At 37.6% G+C, this 12,436-nt stretch overlaps 1 long non-coding RNA gene across 1 annotated transcript in view; it reads left to right on the forward strand.

Moving 5' to 3' along the window:
* LOC114888148 overlaps positions 1-11,215 on the forward strand; it is a 286,180-nt gene extending 274,965 nt beyond the window's left edge. Inside the window, exon 8 of the long non-coding RNA XR_003791718.1 lies at positions 11,106-11,215. This is a non-coding gene — a long non-coding RNA (uncharacterized LOC114888148). The remainder of the gene's footprint in view (positions 1-11,105) is intronic.
* Positions 11,216-12,436: the final 1,221 nt, after the last annotated feature.

A 12,436-nucleotide genomic window follows, 5' to 3' on the forward strand; every position in this document is an offset into this window, starting at 1 on the left:
TTTCATGGAACATCATTCATTCATTCATGCATTCATCCATTTATGTTTTTAGTCACTTACTCTGTAAGTATTATTAAACACTTCTGTACATCTAGTTCTGAGGATATGATGGGGCACAAGTTTTAGTGTCTGCTCTCAGGGAGTTGTAGAGAGTGATGTCACTGCCTCTCTGGCCAGAAGTGTGTATTGGGGTGAACCCAGGAGTTCTTCCTGAGATATCCTTTTATCTATCTGGACAATGCCTGGGTCTGACTGTGAAATATTTCCCGTGAACATTTACCACTTCCTGTAAGAGCATGTCAGTCTGAGGCTGCAGAGGTTCTTCCAGTCCAGAGGCAGATATCTCAGGTAACCTCTGCAGGAAATTACACATTGCTCTTCCACAGAAGGAAGTGGGGGAGGGAGTGTTAACTTTGTATATAAGCAGCATTCTCAGACTACAGTTGATGGACAGTTAACTTTTCTCAGTTGGCGTACTTTTGGTACCTCAAGATGATAGGTTTGGAAGTCCTGAAAGAGCTTCCTCCTTTTCTGAATGTGAAATTTCAAGGGGAATACTCTGATGGATTTCCTGTATTAAATGGTACCTGAACATTTGCAGACACAATGTAATCAGAGTATTGCTTGATGCTTATAGGGTATGGGTTGTCAAGAGCTAGGGCAATTGAATGTGGGACAATGATCAATTAAAAATATGAGTGAAAAAACATAGGAGACAAAGTTGTTAAAATTCCCTTTGCTTCTAAATGCAGAATGAAACATCACAAAAGAAAACGGAGATATCTAAGTAGAACAAAGGTCCAAGTGGTTTCTGCTATGAAGTCTCAAATCTACACATAATGGCAAGGACACTTCTCAAAACCCATACAGACTGTCAGCAGTGGAAGGTCAGATTCTTCCTCTCAAGCTGAAGTCGGCTTGTGTTAATGCTTAAAGTTTTTATTTTGGCGGCTTCCCTGGTGGCTCAGTGGTTGAGAGTCCACCTGCCGATGCAGGGGACACGGGTTCGTGCCCCAGTCCGGAAGATCCCACAGGCCGCGGAGCGGCTGGGCCCGTGAGCCGTGGCCGCTGAGCCTGTGCGTCCGGAGCCTGTGCTCCGCAACGGGAGAGGCCGCAGTGGTGAGAGGCCCGCGTACCACAAAAAAACAAAACAAAACAAAAAAAACACTAAAATTACTTGGGGTATTTTTTGTTATAATAGTAATAGATATTCATTGTTATAAATGTTGAAAATACACGTAGGCAAAGATTGCATCTCAACTATTAATATTTTGTCATATAGATTTTTAGCCTTTTTTCTTTGCTCTTATGCATTTGCCTTAATTATATAAGGAATACAAATTAAAGTTATAAAATATAACAGGAAGTTATAGTCCAATAGGAGAAAGTGCCCCTTCACCCAGATAATCACTGCCAAGAGTTTGTTGTCAAGTTCCACTCTTTTTAAATTTTATTTTATTTTATTCTAAATTTTATTGGAGTATAGTTGCTTTACAATATTGTGTTAGGTTATACTGTACAGCAAAGTGAATCAGCTATATGTATACATATATCCCCTCTTTTTTGGATTTCCTTCTCATTTAGGTCACCACAGAGCATTGAGTAGAGTTCCCTGTGCTATACAGTAGGTTCTCATTAGTTATCTATTTTATACATATTATCAATAGTGTATATATGTCAATCCCAATCTCCCAGTTCATCCCGTCTGCCACCCTTCCCCCTCAGTAACCATATGTTTGTTCTCTAAGTCTGTGTCTCTGTTTCTGCTTTGTAAATAAGATTGTCTATACCAGTTTTTTCAGATTCCACATATATGCGTCCACTCTTTTTTCTATGCATATATATTTACCAAAAGTGGGATTTTAGTGTATGTTCTGCTTTATGACTCACTTTTTGTCTGATCATATATTAATCTTGTAAAATATTCTTTTATATCATTTTTTATGGAAAGGACTTAGTGATTTATTTATTCAAACTCTTACTAATATGTAGGTTGTTTTAATGTTATGATCATCATGATTAGGTAAGTATTTGTATGTATCCTTATGATAAATTTCCAGAGGAGGAATGTTGGATCAAATATGTTCTGAACTTTTAAGTTTTCTCTTGAGATAAAAACAAAAATTGTCCTCCAGGGCAAATTTACAAATTTAGAGTTCTAACAGCAGAATATGAGAAAGCATCTTTCCCTTATTGTTGCCTATGTTGAATATTATTTTTTAATCTTCTCTAAATCTGATCCTAAGAATATCTGATAGTTGTAATTTATATATCTTTAATTGCTGGGAGGATGTGGGTATGCAACTTTCCAGTATAGAGGAAACAGTAAAGTGGATGTATTTTAATGTTGTCCTCGGGGCTTATCTGTGTAACTTGGATCAAAGTGACTCAAAGTGGGAAAGTTGCTGTTGAGCACTTTGTAAGATGAAGTGGGATGTGGGGCAATACCTAATTCAGAGAACCCCTGTCGACAGCCTGAGTCCATGTTTATTTCGCATAAGAAGTGGCAGCAGGATGAGATGTGCTGGGAGCAAAGACGGAAGCAATGAGGGCCCTTGTGGGGCTGTGTTTCTTTTTCCTTTGGGAGAGTTTCTTGGCTTTAGGGTCTCTGATGTGTCTACCTTTGACTTTCCATCTGACTTGAAAGTAGGGCCACCTCTTTGAATGCTTTTCTTCTTTCTGTAGGAGTTGTTGGAACCAACGCATTTTGGAGGGCCGGTCTACACACCTGGGCTTCATTCTGAATAACTATCCTCTCTCCTCTGCCTCCTTCAGCTCTGGTCAGCACATTAGACCTGCCTGTGGAGCTTTCAAGACAATTCATACCTCTCTTCCCTTTCTATCCCCTCAGACCAATTAAATTAGAATCTCTGGGCTATGAGACCTGGACACAGAAGTGCTTTATTAAATGCTCCAGATAAGACACTAATGTGCATCCAGGCTAAAAAAAACCACTGGACTAATTTATTTCCACCCTTCAGTTATCACAGGAACCAATTCTCTTCACACCATCCCCCTCCGTATATACACATGTCTTTTTTCTAGCCAGCTCCAGCTTGGATTTTATTGAGAAGAATCAGAACAACAATATGGTAAACAACATACAATCTTACTACACAGGTGCACGTAAGCCTAATTGTGATAAGTATCACAAGGGTGCCCTTTTGTTAGGTCACCAATTTCTCCTGCAAGGGACAGTTCAGTATGTTATATGCATAGAATCAATTTCATATTGATTCAGTGGTTCAAATATATATTAGTACCAGCAAATAAATCATTCCCTTAGCTTCAAGGATGTGGGTCTAGAGGTTCAGCCAGGGGACTAGAAATAGTTATTGGTGTTCTGAAGCATCCGATGAGCCTAGAGAAACTGTCCTATCTGAAGCCCTGCCCTGACCTCTGGCAACCAGGCCACAATCCCAATTCTGTCTTCTTTATTTTCTTGCTGACACCTCGGGTATAGAAATCACCAAATCACACTGGCTAGCTGGACCCATGGCCCCCACTATGGCTTCTCTTAAATCTTTCTCTCTTCAGGTTGGCTTTGATGCAGGACTTTGTAGTTTCCACATAGTCTCTCAGTACTGGTCCAAAATGTTTTATCTTTCCCCTAAGTTTCGGAAGAACCATAGGAAAGAATAACTCCAGGCCAAACAAAGAAGTGTGCTCCCCTAGCAGCAATTGTCTCCTTTTTCTAGGGTCTTTTCCAGTTCTCTGTTTGGACAGCTTCCGCATTCTCTGGAACAGCGGGCAAGGGACAAAAGTGTATATTTGACATGCAAAGACTATGCTTAGTATTCAAATAGTGCTATCCCAGCAGGAAAGTTCTCAGCACTTTTAAATCCCTTAACTCTTTTCTATTTGAATACTTAGGGTTTTGCTCCCACTTGCTGCTGGGGAAACGAAAACAGTGTAAAGAAGGTGAAATAGTGGTCAAAGACCTACGGACGTGCAGGAGACTTTAGCAAGTTACCTCTCTCTGAGCTTTAATGTTCTCATCTGTAAAGCTCATAATAACACCTGCCCTGCTGGACCCACAGGGGTGTTGAAACAGGATCATATGTGGGAATATGTGATTTGAAAACTGTGAGGTGATAAACACCTCTTTATTGAAGTTTAATCTATAAATAATAAAATGCACAAAGTTCCATATGTTTTTGCCAAATAGATATACTTGTGTAAAAATGCCCAAAGCAAGATACAATAGCTCACCATAGAAGGATCTCTTTTGTTCTTTTATGATTAATCCAAGCCACATCTCCCACCAACCCACAGAAAACCACCATTCAGATTTCTATAGAAATAGATTCATTTTCCCTGTCCCTTAATTTCAGGTAAATGGGATCATACAATAAGTGTTTTCTTGTATTTGACCTTGTTCTCTAAAATAATGTCAGTGAGATAATGTATGTTCTGTGTGTCATCCCTTTTTACTGCTGAGGGGTATTTCATTGCATGAATAAACCACACTTTGTTTATCCATACCCCCATTTATGGACATTTGGATTATTTCCAGTTTTAGCTATTATGAATAAAATGACTATGAACATTCTTGTACATGTTATTTGGTGGATATACACTTTATTTCCCTTGGATATGTACTCAAAGTGGAATTGCTGGTCTGTGGTTGTAGGTACAACTTTACCTTTGTAAGAGATTGTTAAACTGCTTTACAAAATAGTTTTATAAAGGTCCCAGATGTACCACATCCATGCAAATCTTTTCAGTCTCTTTAATTTCAGCCATTCTCGTGGGTTTCAGTATGGCTTTAATTTGCATTTCCCTAATGACTAATGGAGCGAATCATCTTTTCATGTGCTTATAGGATGTGTATATTCTTTGGTGAAGTGTCTTTTATCTATTTAAAAGTTAGGTTATTACTGGAGAGTCAAACCCATTTTTTGTTTCCCATTCTTATAGTTAAAAATCCTCTGATTATATCAGTTTGTTTCTTTAGCAAACACAATTGAGAACAAATTTAAGAACAGAATTCTGAATCTAATAGCCAGTGGTTTTTCACAAGTCACCTGGATATCCTGTTAAAATGTTTGTTATGATTCAATATGCCTTGGGTATGGCCCAAGATCCTGAATTTCTGTCAAGGTACTGCAAATGTCAAAACCTCTGGTCCAGTTACCACCTTTGAGTAGCAAAGCAATCAGTGCTTCTTTGATGATGGAGCCCAGCAGTATTGGAAGGTCATTTTATATAGCTACATCTATATTTATTGTAAATCACTGTTCTTATGGAATCATAGCCTGAGAAAGCCAAGGGTGAAATGAGTCTTCAGAAATAAGATTAAAAGTTACAGATTCTGGTATATTGATTTGACTAGTGGGCCCAATTGTCCAACCTCGTGTTTTCAAACCATTTGCTGTATAGTGTTGTTAACGTCCCTTCACTTACACTCTGTGTCAGGCATGTGACTTGCTTTGTCTAGCGAGATGTTAGCAGCTTTGGCAAAGCAGGGCCTTGACCAGTCCTTGTGCATTTGGGTTTGCCCTTGCTTGTTTCTCTATGTTCACCCATTTGGCTTCCTGAAGAATGAGAAAAAGACATGGTCATTTATTGGCCAGTGTTTCCTTAGTGCCTATCATTTATTGAGCATGTGCTATGGTTCAGGCAATATGTGAATCATTTATATTTTCCCAGTACACTTCCCACAGTAATTCCATACCATAGGTAGTACTACTGAGGACATTGAAACCTAAAGAGGTTCAACGAAGCAATTAGCTCCAGAACTAGGATTTAAATCCTTTTTTTCTTCTAACTCTAGATGAAGTTTTAGCAACCAAGGTTGCAGACTAAAGCAATACCTTGGAAAGGGAGACTAGGACTCTAGAATGTTGACGGGCAACAGTGGAGAATTGGAGGATTTTCTTTGGTCCCCTTATGCCTCCCTTTATGCAGTTCTTTCCTCCATCAAAAGATCATCCATTATCTGTAGCCCCAGTAACTCTGTGTAACAAACTACTGGAAAAACTCACTGCCTTAAAACAATATGTATCGATTTAGTTTAAGAATTTACAGGTTAACAATTTGGGTTGGGGTCAGTGGGGCAGTTCTTCCTGTATCCATCACCAGGCTGCCCCAGCCAGCAGTCAGCAGACCACCAAGCATGTGCATGGGAAATTATAATTATTTTAATCTGGATTTTATATAATTATCATTTTATTTTATATATATATTACATACATATATTACAACGGAGTGAAGACAGACATCAGTATTCAAGATAATGTGTAAAAAGCCTTATTATATTAGGTTCTATTCCAGGCAGAGCATGCTATTCAGATAGCTGTGTAATTTTACAGAAGTACCAAAATATTTTACTTTTATGGGTAATAACTTTATTCATAATATTGATTTCCTATACTCACTATCTGAGTCTGGGCTGATAAATCTGTCTTGAAAGGATCTTAAATCTTTTCCTAAAAGTAAATTTTACATGTAACATCCTACTCTTGGCAGCTATATCAGCTCTACCAGGATTGTTTTCTTTAAGTTGAACCACAGCTTATTTCAACTAAAAAAAATGTAACAGCAATTCCTTATTCAAAATACTATTTGAAAGATTGCTTAACTCAATAAGTAAGATAGACTTCCAGTGATTTGGGTCAGTAGCTGAGTAAAGCAGAATGATTAAAATGACACACACTCTATGTTACTAGAATCGATTTTCTTGTGTGCCCCCTTTATCTCGTGACTTTTATTTTTTTTATTTTTCAGGCTATTGGGCAATATACATTTCATGGTTTGGAAAAGACAATTACTTGCCTGTGGTTCTCCCAATACTAAATAGAAGAACCTTTGAAGGAAAACGTGTCACTTTATTAGAAATAGTGAAAGGGAGAAAGCGTTCTTTGTGGTTAAAATTATGAAGGAGAGCTCTGTGTCTTGAATCTGATTCTGTTGATATATATTGGGAGCATCTGGAACAATAAAGACTGTTATGAGCGAAGAGAGCTAGAAAGCAGTTAGTCTGATGTTTCATTTATTATTTTCTCTCTAGAACAACTCATTCAGACACTAGGATCCTGGAGAAATCAGAAACAGGAGTGGTTTATGTATGAATTGCCACAGATGACATGCACCTAGACATTTCAAGCTCAAAGTTGAAAACAGGTCACTTAAAACAGGTCTGCTGTTTGGCTGAGGCATTGCCACTTGAGGCATTATCTCAAGTATGGAAAATGAGAGTCTTCTCTTGGGTTTTAGGTTTGGATAGACAAAGGGAAAAAGATAATGAGTTTGGACTATGTATATATAACTCACAGCAGTACATAAAGAACGGTGTTCTGAGGGCAAACAACAATAATAAATAATGGATTGTAAAATGCACATCTGGAGAGGGGAGTTTTCTGCTGGGCTTTAATCTTGAAGGGTTCTTAAAGCCTTTAAAAAGTATGTAACTTTCTGAGTTTCGAGCAAGAATGACAAATAGCCTAATTGTCAGTATACTGGGTACAGAATCCACATAGGAGATAAACAGATACAATTCAATAGGAAACAAGTTGGAAACAAAAGAAAATAAAACCTCAGGTAGAAACAGAAGCTGCAGAGTACAAGGCTCTTTTCTTGGCCTGAGCTAAAGTTAAATCAAACAGTCATTAATAATTAATTTTTGTAAAATAGCTGGAGGCCTTTCATTTGGCTGATTCTAAACACAGGGTGCTTTACTGGAGAGTTGGCCGTAGCACTGACAATAGTTATAGCTCATGAAATGAAAGTGAAAAAAGGCGTTCTCTGGCAAAGTTTTTCTTAACGTTTTCTTTTGATTTTTAAAAATATTTATTTCTCAAATAGTATGAGAGCATCCAAATATTAGAGGAGTATTTCTTCTTTTTCTTGTTTCCTATTTATGAAATCTGAGCTTCTAAAAGTCTAGCTCAGTTAATTCATCGTATTAGCAGTAGTAGCAGTAGTATACATTTTATTAGCTATGGCTTGATGACTCATCTTTTGGCAAACGTTAGAATTCAGATCTCTCAAGAATCAGACATATGTAGCCTAGATGATAGAAGGCATGCAGAAGTAAACAATGTAGTTTCAGACTGCTGCAATTAGGAGTGTTTTGTCATCCATTTTCTACCCAAAGGGAGACCCCTTACAGACAAGACAAATATAGAAAATTTTTTCCTAACTCAAAAGGCAAGAATTATAAAAACAAAAACTTTGCCTGTCACAGTATAACCACCTACATGACTCCAAACAAAGTATTCAGAAATAACATTTCAGTGCAAGGCAAATGGGAAGAGGAGTCATTCTCTAAATCAAAGTAAATGGCAGTGGCATTTTTCTGAATCTGTTGGAGGAAGCAACTCCTTAGCAAGAGAGTTAATGAGGTCTTTGCTCTTTGAAGTCTGAACTTTGAGCAATTTCAGAGAGACTTAGAATTTGCTCTATTTAGTTACAAGGGAAAAGAAATATGGGTGCAGTTGACTCAGTGCAAAGCAGAATGGGACAAAAGCAAGGAGGACACGGAGAGATCATTAAGTCAGAAAGATGGAAGCAAGAGGGAACGTAGAACATTAAAAATATTCCCCCAGCCCCATGAACTCTTCAGTGAGTAGGGGAAGGGGAGGGAGTTAATGATGGAACACCACTTTGCATCACTTATAGCTTGTTGTGTTCACCCATACTTCTGTCAATTGTATACTAAGATGTCTACAGCTCTAAATTTCAGAACATAAGTTCAGTCATTCTCAGTTGAGTTCTTGGTGTCTTTTTATGGTCATGCATTAACTTCATGTATTCTTGTGGATCTATATCTGAGCCAGTTGGATCCCAACTGGCAAGATTCTGGTAGATTAGACTCAATAAGCAGTATCCCTTCTACCATGTTACATATTAAGACTCTCTTCCTCTCTGAAAGCGATATACATTATACACACACTTCATGAGACATAATATTTTGACTTCATAAATGGAAACTAATATTGTGTTTCTGGTTGTAAGATACCTAGTTTTGTAATACCACAAAAAGAATTAAAGTGACTTGACTGTTTAGGGTGCCTTATAAGCTACAAGCACTTTTATATCTATTCTCTTATTTATTCTATCCTTGTTGGGTAGATACTGATTTTTAAAGATGAGAAATCAGGTTGGGGTAACTTAAATAATTAACTTGGGTCATGTTTTTAGTCGAAAGACCTATAGTTAAGGTTTTCTTTCTTTTTTATAAATCTTGTAATTCTGTCACCTTGCCGTTCTTTCCAGCATAAACTACTTCCAGATTATAACTAACGTCTTTCTTAGGAAGGCTCTTTTTGTAGACCATTTATTTGAACTTCTCTTTCTTATGGCAAAATTTGTTTTGACCACAATCTTATTTTACACATGATTTAGTCATTTTTTTGCTTAATAAAAGTTCTTTTACAAGAATATTATATACTTTCTGTTGTTTAATTAAAAAACAATAAGTATGTATTCTTTAAGGAGAATGAAAATGTATATTCTATAATAAGAAATGCTAGTTCAAAATTCTCAGTTGTTGGCTTCCAATCTGACAGTGGTAAAACAGGCAGATTCACTTTATGAAAAAAGGTTTGCAAAGCCTGTAATAAAGTAAATGATGCTGTACGAACAGAAGGCTCTGTAAATGTGAGATGCATAAGCTTGAATAAACTGTGCTTTTCTTCTGATAAAAATGAAAGAATTGACACATTTGAACTCTGTCATTCCTAACAAAGATTCATTAAATATAATCTGTTAACTTTTCCAAGGTGATCTTGCATATGAATAAAAGGCTGTGCTGTATCACAGATAAAAAGCAGATATTTCAGGTTTTTTTGAAGATTGTTTTTGTATAGTGAACGTTATGGAGAAGCAAAAGTTAGGATAAATACTGTTTTTTTCAAAGCTACAGTAAATAATTCCAAATTCCCCAGAGGTCTGTGTTAAAATGGCTGTTGTATCTAAAAAGGATCATTGACCAGATTGTGAAATTATAGAATCTTTACAACTATGCAGAAAAGGAAATACTGTATTGTCCAATCTGTAATTTTATTGATCATTTTCCTTTTACTCTTCATTTTCGGAGACCCTAAATCCTAAAACTCAGCACCAGTTCCATTCTTCTAGTCCCAGACTTTTAGTTTGCTGGTTATATAACAATATCATATACTTTCTATTAGTTAGAAAACAATTAAAAAGTATGGTACAAACGAACTTATTTATAAAACAGAAACTGACTCACATATATAAAAAACAAACTTATGGTTACCAAAGAGGAAAGGGGGGATTAACGGGTACACACTACTACATCTAAACTAGATATAAACAATAAGAACCTACTATATAGCATAGGGAACTATACTCAGTATCTTGTAACAAAAAAAAAAGTATAATATTTTTAAGAAAATGCAAATTGATATACTCTAATAATATAATATACCCTGTTTGTGTGCCTGAAGGTTGCTATCCTGAGCCTATAAAGCACAAATTTCTCATAGCTGACAGCATAATGTGTCATTCTCTTCATGGCTCTACACCTCAAGTTGGCATAGCCATTTGTTTTATGGCTAGAAGACAAGGAGACATTCTAGGTCATTTGTGTGGAGACAATGGTGTTTTCAGCTAGATTTCCCTGTCAAAATTGCAGCACGATCACAGAGTATGTCGGATTTCCCATCAGAACTGGACAGGAAAGCCACATGACTCTGGAAAGATCAGATAGCAGCTTGACACATCTGTACTCATGAAGTGTCATGTTGGGAAGCTACTAAAAAATTGATGGTTTCCCCAAAGAAACAGGCAAAGCAAACGGCAGAAGGGACAAATGAGATGGAAAATATGTCCAATCAAAGAGTATTCCCCTCAGAGCGGGGAGGTTCTAAAAGCAACAAGACACCAACCCCAGCCCTAACTATCGTAACTTAGGGGCAGTCTGAGAAATGTAAGAGCCAGTATAAAACAGAGGGAAAGTAGATAATGCTAGATTTTCTCCTTTTCAGTATAAAATAAGGACTTATTTTATAAGTCCTTATTTATAAGGACTTAGATACCTACCTAGAACCAAAGCTTAAACTTGTTAATTTGAATATGTCGAAACAATGACATGACTATGTTTTCCTTTGTACCCATACGCTTCTTGATTTTTCCAGGAGCAGAGGCCTCTTAATGACCCATCCAGAGGTCAGTGGTTCAAGGACTATCTGTCTGTCATGGATCAACACCTGGCAGAGAAAGCCCAGTAATGGAGAAGGTGGAGCAGACTCCCAGACAGGAGTAACGGTGGGTACAGTGGTGGCCGCCGTACTGTATTCTCAGATGTATGTGTTTATGGCTGCTTGTGTTGGACCTTTGCCTTTCAGCTCAGTAAGGGACTCAGTTTTGAACACCATTGTCCCTGTCTCCAAAGAGACACTTGGGTTGGAATTGCCAAGTCCAGGAAACTGCTGTCCTTTGGGACAGTGGAATACTGAATCCTAGGGCTGCATTTCACTAGACTCTGAGTGTTCTGTATTTCTTCAGCAATGCTGGGTGGGAGTGGTGCCTCGACCCTAAGAACCAGCCTTTACAGTGAGAGATAATATGTTCTATCTGAAATGTGCCAGCAGATAAACTTTCTGAGGGCAGGACTCTTTTCTACACTACATCCCCAGTAGCTGGCACATAGTATGTGCACAGCAGGTGTGTGCTGGATGAATAAAATATAGCATAGTTTTGTCAGATTGAAGCCTTTTCCAAGTAGGTGTTATAATTCTCATCTGCGTTATTTTTATGGAAGTTTCAGTGGGATCACTTCTGCCAAAACAGCTAGAGATTTGTCCCCCTACCAGAGCTGGTAAGTCAGTGAACTGATAACTGATACGAGGACGACATAAAATGAATTTCTTTCCAGTTTATCAAAACGGGTTTACTGTTTTGTTCTATGAGATTTCTCATGTGGGTTGAACTAAGTAGAATAGTTGGGAAACCACTTATGCTTGATAGGATTTGTACTGCTGTTTCATGAACTTAGTAGTTGTATCTTTGCTTTACTGACTGGGAAGAGATGCTAGCGATCTCTTTGAAATAACTTGCAAAGCAATTAAAATGTTTTGGGCCCCTATTGTTCAAGGAGGGGAGAGGAGGTCAAAGACACAGCAGTGTGTCTCTGCCATTAAGCAGCATAAATCCTAGTTGAGGGGCAGAGACATGTACGTATCTACATGACTCACAACTTCCTTTCACAGAGGACCCGCTCAAATGTTCTGTCCCCTTACCTGAACTTATTTTGCTTTATAGTCCTTACAACATGTTTGTTCATTATCTGTCTCTTTCCACTAGAATGTAAGCCTATGAAGATAAAAAGGGTTTGTTTATTTTGTTCATTGCTCTGTTTCCAGTGCCCTGGACAGTGGTTGGTACACACTAACCCCTTAATAAATGTTTATTGTTGAATGAACTGTCAGTATCAGGTAACCTATAATTTCCTCATTGATTTAAGTCT

This window comes from Monodon monoceros, unplaced genomic scaffold (genome assembly GCF_005190385.1).
Source record: "Monodon monoceros isolate NGI ecotype Baffin Bay Population unplaced genomic scaffold, NGI_Narwhal_1 Super_Scaffold_8, whole genome shotgun sequence".
NCBI lineage: Eukaryota > Metazoa > Chordata > Mammalia > Artiodactyla > Monodontidae > Monodon > Monodon monoceros.